Below are 12,204 nucleotides of genomic sequence, written 5' to 3' on the forward strand. Positions count from 1 at the left end.
GACATGGCCTTAGATTTACCAACCAGCACAAAACAGCTTCTGTAGTACCTCACTGGTTACTTAGAAGTTTAAACCACGCAGTTCCCTTAAAGTGCCCAGCCTCAGGCCTCCGTCCAGACACACCTGTCAGATATGATGATGATTCCTGAAAATCTTACTTCATCATATAAAAGAAAAGGTCTTCCAATCCCAAAGGATCAGCCACATACCCAGGTCCAATTATAACCTAGATCTCACCCAAAATACACACGTAGAGCCAATTCTTGTTAACTACGCTAATATTTATTAAACAAGAAAAGAGAGAGAGTGTTGGTTAAAAGATCAGTCTACAGACAGACTTGAATTCAATTCTTGAGGTTCAGATACACAGCAGAGATGAGCTTGTAGCTGCCAAAAGTCCTTTTAGAAATAGTCCAGAGGTTATAGTCCAATTTCCATATTCAGGGTGGCTCCAGTCAATGACTGGGGATCTCAATCCTTGTGGCTTTAGGTTTCCCCCTCTTGAAACCCAAAGCAGATCTGAGATGAAGCAGGATCGTGTCCCAGGTTTTTATACATTTCCAGCAGCTTTCTGGCCTGAGAAAACAATAGGCTTAACTCCTTCTCCCAAACATCCTGGCAATTAGCACAGAGTAATTTATCCATTAAACAGTTCAGATACAGGTTACCACAACCTTCAAAGAGACACATAGACAATAATACTATTTCACTCAAGTATCATTCTAAATGCTAATATTCCTTTTTTGATCTTTGAATCAAAGCTATAGCAATAGACAAGACTTGTTCACTTAGATCACAAGCCCTGAGCAAACACCTCCCCTTCTACCTCTAACAATGCAGATTTACATTTCAAAGCTCTGTTCATTTACATACCTTCCTAACCAGTCCTTAAGGTTCACCCACGGGTCAGGTCAGTCGGTGAGGTGAGTTAATTAACTCTTTCTGGCCCCGTCATCTTTCAGTGAGATATTATATTACACTCATAATGTCACACTCCCGCATTGAGGTCGTGCTGGCTGGTTCCACTCCCGTGTGGTCCCTCCCTGCTTTGCATCAGCCAGTGACCCCCAGGAAGCAGAGTCACCCCCACAACAGAAATGCATGCAGACAGGCTTGGGTAGGACCTGCAGGGGGTCACACAGGGGCAGTAGATATTATTTCACACCCCAATGTGTGTATCAGCCATTAACTGTCTCAGGCGCTTCCCTGTTTGGGGTTGAGTGCTGCCCCCTGAAGGCGGTGTGAAGACGTGGCCTCCAAGGGGTATGGAGCCAGTGTACTCCCATCCCCCTGCGCACGCTCCAGGTGTGGGGGCAGCTGAGGTGCTGAGTGGGGCCGTTGTTACAGGTGCTGGTGGTGCTGGGGACCTCGTAGTCTCTGTGCCCGAAGGAGCGAGCGGAGTCAGGGCATGGCAGAGGGGGCTGTGCTGGGAGGTGAGGAAGGAGGGTACCACCACGTCACTTCTTCAGTCTCAGTTCCAAGAGCAGTCCTGGTCCTGCCGCAGGCGGTCTCCTGAAAGGCAAAGAGTGAAGATAGGAGCCTGGTGAGACCCACTCCTCTGGGCCACTGAGCCATGCCATAGTCCAGCGAGAGACTCCAGGTGTCAGTAATACGCAGTTACGCCATCTTAATAAATGTTCTGACTTTTCATTTGCATGATGAGTGTGTGAAGAGATTGATGGGAAAGGGACATCTTGCAGTCCACCGGCCAGTCCACACCGCCGGGACGTCATTCCCACATGCTTGGTGCAGGAATGGCTTCAAAGACAGGAAAGCTCTCGTGATGCACCAGAGGGTCCCCACAAGAGAGAGAGAGACCACCCACCTGTTCTCACTGTGAGGAGAGCTTCAGGGAACAGGGTCTGAAGGCCTGGAAAAGGCCCCAGAAATGCCATGCACTGGAGAGACTGAGAAGCTGCACTCAGAAACAGACCTTTATAAAACACCAGAGAGGGCGAATGTCTTTGCTGAGCGCATGTGCTCCATGGGGGAAAGGATTCCGGGATCAAGAGTCTGTGAGAGCACGAGGCGCTGCACTAGAGCTTGTGTAATTGCTGGGGCTACCGCAGGGTTTGCAGGAACCCAGGTCTGTCAGTGTTAAAAGCGTGAGCATCTAGCACTTGACCTAGAGGACTAAGCAGGAGTCAAAGCCCGCAGAAGTCAGCCAAAGGGCACTCATCTGGCAGACACAGCGGATTCATAAACATCTTATGGACAAGCTAATAGAGAGCAGAGACGCACGCTGTCCTAGCATGGGTTATGTACTCGTTGCAGGGAACGAGTGTCCATGAGGGCATCGCTTATAGCACATCAAAGAACTGACACGAGAAGAGAGGGGACTGTTTCGGTGGAGGCACATGAGAAAAACGCAGCCAGAGGAGAAATCATGGATGTCCCCAGTGAACCTGCGTGAGAGAGAGGTAATGCAAGTTCTGAGGCTAGTTAAAGAGCTTCTGTGAGACAGCTTCCTCGAATGAGCTTTCAGGTGCCCGGTCTGACCTGCTGGGACCCTGCCTTGACAGTATTCCGGGAGGACATTGAAATGGGAGGTGGGTTTACCATTCCAACAATACAGTGGGTCCCGCTCCGTTCTGCAGCCCAGACTAACGGAGATCTGAACCCCAGGATGGATCAGGAAGGGGAGAAACGCTATTGCCAGCTTCCCAGGGCACGTTCCATATAGAACATTTTGGGAAAATGTTTTAGAGGCTCCTCCAAGTGTGTCATTATGGAGCATTAACATGGTTGGTGGCTAATGCAAATCAGATGCTAATTTTTAAAAATCCTAGGGGTCCTTGGCCTGAAGGTTTCTAGGCAAGGAGCGCTGTGCTGGGTGGAGATGCACCCAGGGCCTTGACACCTGCATGATTCAAGTTATTGGGAGTTGCAGGATCCCAGCAAGGCCCAGGATTGAGGTCGTTGCTATCAAAATTTTCTGCTGTGTCACACATGCCAGCAGACACGGCTGGTACTGATGTGACAACTCATACAACTTAGCCCTTGCAGTGCATTTCTTGCTCAAAGTGCTTTGCAGATATTAGCGAATTGCAGAAGTTTCTTAGGGACCTCTGTGCTGTGTGTCATTGTTATGGCAGAGGCCATTGGGCTTATGGGCACGATGTTAACACAGTTTTGGCACCTTTCATTGATGTATGTTTCACTTCAGCAGTTGCAGGTTAATACCCACTACGCCGCATTTGCTAATGACCTGCATTGTCATGTATGAATGTTACGTTATGGATAATCATTGTCATTTAATTGCTGGATTTCTGGTGCCATGTTACCCATGTGTTTAAAATGTTTAACAACGTATGTAATATTGACACGTTGCTGCACAATGCACGTGTAGGGTATGTTGTTCTCTTTTCTACAGGTGTGTAACCATAACAATACAATCATCTTACTATTTTGCTTGCAACTGACTCAGTACTATGCATCAATTAAATTTCAGGCACCACACTAATTTTTAATATTTTCATTAAATTTCTATATGTTCGTTGTGTGTGGGAGAGGTTTGTACATGCAACTAGTGTGTGCTTAGGGCACGTGGCATGTAAACAAACAGTGGTGCATGGTTGCTTTCACTATGCTATCTGTGGATAGCATGGATTGAAATAGGTCTTTCTGTGTGGATTTACAGGTGGCAGGATAACTGGACAGCCAAGAGTACAGTATTCTGATTGATTGTAGTCACTGGTGATTTGAAATTCTTTGTCATGAATGAAGAAGACTGTCTGAAATTTTCAACTTGTGTCACGAGAGGAGCAGAGTTAAGGTTGTTTTGAGGGTATGTTTGTATCTGAGTGTGATGGAAGATCACGAGAGGAGCAGAGTTAAGGTTGTTTTGAGGGTATGTTTGTATCTGAGTGTGATGGAAGATGCACCTGTGTGGAATGGGGTTGGATGAAGCTGGAACTGTCTAAAAGTTGTTGTTCTGGGAATATGATGATTTATGTTAGAATAGCACTTAGCAGCCCTAGCCATAGACCAGGACCTCAGTGTGCTTGGTGCTGTACGAACACAGACCATAAGGACAGTCCCTCTTCCACAGAGCTGACAATCGAGGGGCAAGACAAGAGACACCAAATGGCAACACACCATGAGAATGGCCACATGGGGTCAGACCAATGATCCATCTAGCCCAGTGTCCTGTTTTCTGACAGCAGCCAGTGCCTGATGCTTCAGAGGCAATGAAGAGAACAGGCAGCCATTGAGTGAGCCATCCCGTCATCCAGTCCCAGCTTCTGGCAGTCAGAGGTTTAGGGACACCCAGAGCATGGGGCTGCATAGGCATTGATGGACCTATCCTCCATGAACGTATCTAGTTCTTTTTTGAACCCCGTTATGGTTTTGGCCTTCACAACATCCTCTGGCAACAAGTTCCACAGGTTGACTGTGCGTTGTGTGAAAAAATACTTCCTTTTGTTTGTTTTAAAGCTGCCGCCTATTCATTTCATTTATTGATTCCCTAGTTATTGTGTTATGAGAAGGAATAAATAACACTTCCTTATTTACTTTCTCCACACCAGTCATGATTCTGTAGACCTCAATCATATCTCCCTTTAGCCATCTCTTTTCCAAGCTGATAACTCCCAGTCTTATTAATCTCTTCTCATACAGAAGCCGTTCCATACCCCTAATCATTTTTGTTGCCCTTCTCTGCACTTTTTCCCATTCTAATGTATCTTTTTTGAGATAGGGTGACCATCCTATTAATAATAATAATTAATAACAATACTTATTATTATTTATTGTTTATTATAGAACTGCATGCAGTATTCAAGATGTGGGCGTACCATGGATTTATGTAGTGGCGTTATGATATTTTCTGTCTAATTATCTATCCCTTTCCTAATGCTTCCAGATTGTCTATGAATATGTTGAACAGCACAGACTGAAATACAAATCCTTGAGGGGCCCTGCTATTTACCTCTTTCCACTGTGAAAATTGACCATTATTCCTACTTTTTGTTTCCTGTGTTTTATCCAGTTACTGATCCACGAGAGGACCTTCCCTCTTATCCCGTGATAGCTTACTTTGCCTAAGAGCCTTTGGTGAGGGACCTTGTCAAAAGCTTTCTGAAAGTCTACATACTGTGGCAAGGCAACTTCTCAGTCTCCCCAGCCTCTGCTGCTTTTAGCCCTGGTGAGACAGGCTTGGGTAATGCAGTCCCCCTTGGGACACGGGGGAAGTCTGCTCCCCGTATCTCCACTAGTCCTATTTAGAGTATTTTTCACTCCCTTGTGGGAGAGAGTACTGCCTCTCCTCCTGGTGAGGCTCGCTGTCTTGCTGCTCCTATACTCCTGGCAGCAGGGCTCCTTCTCTCTTTGCCCTCTCCACTCCTTCCTCCTAGGGAAGGGTTTAAAAAGGTCTCAGGCAGCCCTAAGTTGGAATCAGCTGATACTAATTAACCTCAGGTAGCTCCCCCTCAGCTGATTCTAATTGCTACCTTGGTAACCCTTTCTCAGTTGAACCTGATTGACCTGTAGTTGCCTCCCAGTTGATAAGGAGGAGGGCCTTTTAACCCTCTGGGACTGATTCCTACCCCTCCCTTGCAGCTGTCTGTCCTGAGTTTATCACATATCCCCCCACCCTGCTCAACACTACAGGGTTGGGCTACTTGGGTCGGCAAACAATGTACCCTGGAAAGGCCATCCACGTTGCCATGCTTGATTCTGGACCTATGTTGTACTCTGAAGTGGAAGGGTTGTAGCGACAAGAACCACCTTGTCACTCTCGCATTTTTCTCTTTGTTTTGGTGCATCCACTTCAGAGGGACATAGTCTGTGACAAGGGTAAACCTCCGTCCGAGTAGGTAGTAGAGAAAGCTTTCTATGGCCCACTTCACGGCCAGGCATTCCTTCTCTACTACAGCATATTTACGTTCCCTGGGCAGGAGTTTCCTACTGAGGAACAGGACTGGGTGTTCTTCTGCTCCAACCATTTGCGAAAGAACCACCCCCAACCCAACCTCAGAGGCATCCGTTTGCAAGATAAACTCTTTCTCCCAGTCTGGAGCTACCAGCACTGGATCGGTGCAGAGGGAAGTCTACAGATCTGCAAAAGCCTCCTCAGCCGCGCTAGACCATCTTACTTTGTCCAGGCTACGGGCTTTCGTTAGGTCTGTTAGCGGGCATGCCCTGGTGGCGAAGTGGGGGATGAACCACCTGTAGTATTCAACCAGCCCCAGGAATGCTCTGACCTGTTTCTTCCGGACTAGTCAGGGCCATTTCTGTATTGCCTCTAACTTGTTGAGTTGGGGCTTCACCACGCCTCTCCCCACTATATACCCAAGGTACTTGGCTTCTGCTAGCCCAATTGCACATTTGTAGGGATTTGCAGTCAGCCCCACCTTCCTCAAGGTGTCCAGGACTGCTTCCACCTTCCCCAAGTGCGTCTCCCAATATGGACTATGTATAATGAGATCATCAAGATAGGCGGCTGCATACTTGCCATGTGGAAATAACAGTTTGTCCATGAGCCGTTGGAAACTTGCAGAAGCCCCATGTAAACCGAAAGGGAGGACAGTGTATTGATACAGTCCCTCTGGTGTTGAAAAGGCCGTCTTCTCTTTGTCGGCCTTGGCCAAGGGAATTTGCCAATAACCCTTAGTCAAGTCAAGGGTGGACAAAAATCGTGCTTTCCCCAGTCGGTCAATTAACTCATCTATCTGGGATACAGGGTACGCATCAAATTGGGACACTTCATTCAGTTTCCGGAAGTCATTGCAAAACCTCATACTGCTATCCGGTTTAGGTACTAGGATGACGGGGCTTGACCATTGGCTATGAGACTCTTCAATGACTCCTAACTTCAACATTTTCCTGACTTCTGTCTTGATCTCTTCTCTTTTCGCCTCCGGGATCTGGTATGGCTTGACATTCACCTTCACTACAGGCTCTGTGAGGATGTGATGGTGAACCTCAGTGGTCCTGCCTGGCTTTTCTGAGAACACGTCCTGGTTGCATTTGATCATGTTGATCACCTCAGTTTGTTGGTCAGGGGTCAATTCTGGGGATATTCCCACTTGGCCAGGTGGGTTGCTCTCGGGAGGAGGTGACCCTAGAGTGACCACATGAGCTTCTCTGTCTTGCCAAGGTTTCAACAGGTTTATATGATAGATCTGTTCCAGCTTCCGGCATCCAGGTTGTCGGACCTTGTAATCAACCTCTCCAATGGCTTCTATTATCTCATATGGCCCCTGCCATCTGGCCAGGAGCTTGCTCTCCGCTGTGGGTACGAGCACCATTACCCGATCTCCCACCTGGAATTTTTGGATTGTCACTTGGCGGTTGTAGTATGTTTGTTGGGCCCCTTGTGCCCTCTCCATGTGTTCCTGCACTATGGGGGTGAGTTGGGCTATCCTGTCTTTCATCTGCAACACATGCTCGATGAGGTTTTTCCCTGGGTTCGGCTGTTCTTCCCAACTTTCTTTGGCAATGTTCAGTATGCCGCGGGGGTGACGACCGTATAACAGTTCGAATGGGGAGAACCCAGTTGAAGTCTGAGGTACCTCCCTTATCACAAACATTAGGTACGGTAGCAGCGTGTCCCAGTTCTTCCCATCCCGGCTCGCTGCCTTTCGTATCATGTTCTTCAAGGTTCTATTAAAACGCTCAACGAGGCCATCGGTCTGCGGATGATAGACTGATGTCCTTAGGGTCCGTATGAGGAGCATTGCACATAGATACTTCATTAATTTAGACATAAAGGGGGTTCCTTGATCCATCAGGATCTCTTTGGGTATTCCCACTCCAGCAAAAATTTGGATTTATTCTTTCGCTATGGTCTTGGACGTAGTGTTCCATAGGGGAATAGCCTTGGGGTACCGGGTGGCATAATCTAGCACCACCAGTATGTGCTGATGGCCTCAGGCTGATTTTTCTAGCGGCCCTACTAGGTCCATAGCTATTTGCTCAAAGGGGACTTCAATAATTGGCAGAGGTCCCAAGGTGCCTTTAAGCGAGGTCGGGGCCCATGTAATTGGCATTCCGGACAGGAGGCACAATATTGCCGGACTGCCGCATAGATTCCAGGCCAAAAAAACCTCTGCAGAATTCAATCCAGGGTTTTATCTACCCCTAGATGTCCTCCAAACAGATGGCTGTGGTCTAGCTCCATTACTCCCCTCTGATGTTTCTGTGGTACTAGGAGCTGTTCCATAACTTGCTCTTGGATCCAGACTACTCTGTATAGCAGATCCTTCCTGATCATATAATATGGCCCTGGGCCCTTGGCTTTTCCTTCCACAGGGACCCCATTCACCTCAACTACTTCTTTGCGAATATTATTATATACTGGATCATTGGCCTGATCTCGTCCAAAATTCTCTAGTGAAGGTCCAATTTACCCAGACTCAGGGGGCTCTATTTCCCCCTCCCCCTCGAGGGAGGTCCCTGGGGAACTGGGTCCGGCTGTTGGCTCACCGACCTCCTGCCTAGTTCCCTTGTCAGATGGGCCAACTCTTTCCCCTACCAGTATAAGCTTCTGGTTCTGGGTCAGGATTCTCGTTCCCCTCTTCTTATCTGCCCTCCTTTCTCGCCGAGTCTTCCTGGTCTTCCCAGGGGGCGAGAATAAATCCTGGGCAAATTCATGGAAGGCCGGGGAGTTGCTAACTATCGAGGCCATCCCATTGCTCTCTGGGTAGTTATCTTCTTCTGACTCCCCTCCAAGAAGTAGACTGCCAAACCCTGGGAAGTCTCGACCTATGAGGACTGGGTAGGGGAGTTTTGGGACCACCCCCACCATCGCCTTAGTGGGGTTTCCCAGGACCTCTATTTTTACTGGGATGGTCGGGTAGTAATTGACATCCCCATGGACACAGGATATCCCTGTGCACTTGGCCTGGGATAGTTGATCATACCTGACCAGCTTTCCCGAGACCAGTGTGACTGCACTTCCTGAGTCTACTAATGCGGTAGTCTTTATACCATTCATTTTAACTGACCTAGTATATCTATGAGGGACCATCACTACCCCTACTAGATTTATCAGGTCACATGGCTCTTCTAGATTTCCCAGGTCGCATTGCATGGGCTCTTCTAGGTTTGGGCACTGGGCAGCTATATGCCCTATCTCTCCACATGCATAACATCGGTACCCTGCTTGGGGCAGCCCCCTATTTTTTGGGCTGTGGGGCCTTACCCCCCGAGTCTTTTTCTCCCAGTCCCCAAGTTTCTCTGAGATCACTGGCAGCTCTTCGGCCTCCTTCCTCCTCTCCATAGTTCAACCCAGAGCCACGGCAACTCGGGTCTTTGGTACATAGACTTACCTCCTATTCTGGCGCCTCCCTTCCCCGGTAGTCTGAGAAAGTTCCTGCACTGCTAGGTGTCTCTCTACGAGGGCAACTAACTCATCATAGGAGGAGGGATCATTTTGACTGACCCACCCTCATATGTCCGGTGGTAGCCCCCTCATGTACCTGTCCACAACTATGGTTTCCACGACTTCCTCTGGCCGGTGGGTCTCGGGTCGCAGCCACTTCCTGGCTAGATGGATCAGATCAAACAACTAGGATCTCGGGGCTTTGTTGACTCGGTATTTCCACTCATGGAACCGCTGTGCCCTTATAGCTGTCGTCACACCAGACCTCGCCAGGATCTCTGCCTTTAGCTGGGGGTAATCTGAAGCTGCTTCTGTTGTCATATCAAAATATGCTTTCTGTGCCTCCCCACACAGAAAGGGAGCCAGGATACTGGCCCACTGGTCTTGAGGCCGGGCCTCCCGCTGGGCCGTTCTCTCAAACGCAAGCAGGTATGCCTCCACGTCATCATCCATCGTCATCTTCTGTAAGTAGTGGCTTGCCCGCAGGGGCAGAGTCCCAGGGGGGCCGTGCGTTAGGGTGGTCAGGGCCTTTAGCTGGTTCACAACGTCATGCAGGGTGGCTCGATCCTGAGCCGCCTGGCTCATCAGTAGTTGATTTGTCTCCTGCTGTACTCGCACTGCCTCCTGCCGGGCAGCTATCTGCACCTTGGTAGCTTCTTGTTGGGCCACAGTGGCCTGCACCAATGCCTTCACTACAGCCTCCATTTTGGGTTTTTTTGGTTGGTTGGTTGCGCTTTTTTTTGTTTTTTTTTAGGGGATGTTTTACCCTGCCCCAAGACGGCTTGCCACGAAGTCTCACTCAAATCCCACCCCTGATACCATATGTGGCAAGGCAACTTCTCAGTCTCCCCAGCCTCTGCTGCTTTTAGCCCTGGTGAGACAGGCTTGGGTAATGCAGTCCCCCTTGGGACACGGGGGAAGTCTGCTCCCCGTATCTCCACTAGTCCTATTTAGAGTATTTTTTACTCCCTTGTGGGAGAGAGTTGAACCTGATTGACCTGTAGTTGCCTCCCAGTTGATAAGGAGGAGGGCCTTTTAACCCTCTGGGACTGATTCCTACCCCTCCCTTGCAGCTGTCTGTCCTGAGTTTATCACAATACACTATAGCAATTGGATCACCCTTGTCCCCATGTTTGTTGACCCCCTCAAAGAATTCTAGTAGATTGGTGAGGCATGATTTCTCTTTATAAAAACCATGTTGATGCTTCCCCAACAAATTGTGTTCATATATGTGTCTGACAATTCTGTTCCTTACTGTTGTTTCAACCAATTTCCCTGGTACTGAAGTTAGGCTTACTGCCCTGTAATTGCCAGGATCACTTCTGGAGCCTTTTTTAAAAATTGATGTCACCTTAGCTATCCTCCAGTCATCTGGTACAGTGATAGGTTACATACCATAGTTAGTAGTTCTACAATTTCATACGTGATTCCTTCAGAACTCTTGGGTGAATGCCATCTGGTCCTGGTTGTGACGTTGCACTCCATATGCTTTATGAAAATATGCTTATGAATGTGAATATGATGTAACTGGAATATGCTTTATGGAAAAGGTCTCTTGTAAGTATCATTACAAAGCTTATAATCTACTGAGTGTGATCATCCTGTTTGTTTGCATGTAGTATTTCTATGTCTGGAGTTAGGAGAATAAGATATAAACTTGTATCACTGATGTAAACATATTAAGAGGAAGCCATTAAGGGTGGTTCAGAATCAATGACCTGTAAATGGCTGTTTACCTGCAAAGCTTCCTGTGTACGTGGGTGCCAGCCCAGGAAGACTGAAGGCTGGGATCTCACAGGACATGTGACCATGTCACTTCATAATGAAATCCGTCTTAAATCTGGTACTTTTCCATTTAGAAGGGGGGTGGGGACTCAGAGAGACAAAAGATTCCCGCCTTGTGCCAAAGCTATAAAAGGGGGTGGAGCAGGACAAAGGAGGCTGCCAGTCATGGGAATGCCCCTGCTTACCACCTGAGATGTCTGCTGGAACTAACAAGGGCTGTACCAGGGGAAGGATTGGGCCCAGACTAGGAAGGAGTCTAGTCTGTGAAAGAAGCTTATTGGAACGTCTCTGGGTGAGATATTACCTGTAATCAGTTTCTTAATGTATTAGCTGAGACTTGTATGTTTTTGCTTTATTTTGCTTAGTGACTTACTTTGTTCTGGCTGTTATTACTTGAGATCACTTAAATCCTACTTTTTAGACGTAATAAAATCACTTTTGTTTATTAATGAACCCAGAGTAAGTGATTAATACCTGGGGGAGCAAACAGCTGTGCATGTCTCTCTATCAGTGTTATAGAGAGGGTGGACAATTTCTGAGTTCACCCTGTATAAGCTTTATACAGAGTAAAGCGGATTTATTTGGGGTTTGGTTCCCATTGGGAGCTGGGTGTCTGGGTGCTGGAGAGGTGACCCGCTGAGCTGTTTTTGATTAAAGTCTGCAGCTTTTGGGGGCATTGCCCAAACCCTGAGTCTGTGCTGCAGCAGGCTGGCATGTCTGGCTCAACAAGGCAGGGTTCTGGAGTCCCAAGATGGCAGGGAAAATGGGCTCAGAGGTAATTCCAGCACATCAGTTGACAGTCCCAAGGGGGTCTCTGTGACCAAACCCATCATACTGGTGACTTATTACTTTTTAATTTACCAATTTGTTCCAACACCTCTTCTACTGACACCTCAATCTGCAACAGTTCCTCAGATTTATCACTTGAAAAGAATGGCTCCGGTGTGGGAATCTCCCTCACACCCTCAGCTGTGCAGATAGATGCAAAGAATTCATTTAGCTTCTCCTTAAAGGCTTTGTCTTCCCTGAGTGGCTTCTTTAGCACCTAGATTGTCCAGTGGCCCCACTGCAGGCTTTTGATATACTTAAAAATA

This window comes from Gopherus flavomarginatus, chromosome 2, assembly GCF_025201925.1.
Source record: "Gopherus flavomarginatus isolate rGopFla2 chromosome 2, rGopFla2.mat.asm, whole genome shotgun sequence".
Classification (NCBI taxonomy): Eukaryota; Metazoa; Chordata; order Testudines; family Testudinidae; genus Gopherus; species Gopherus flavomarginatus.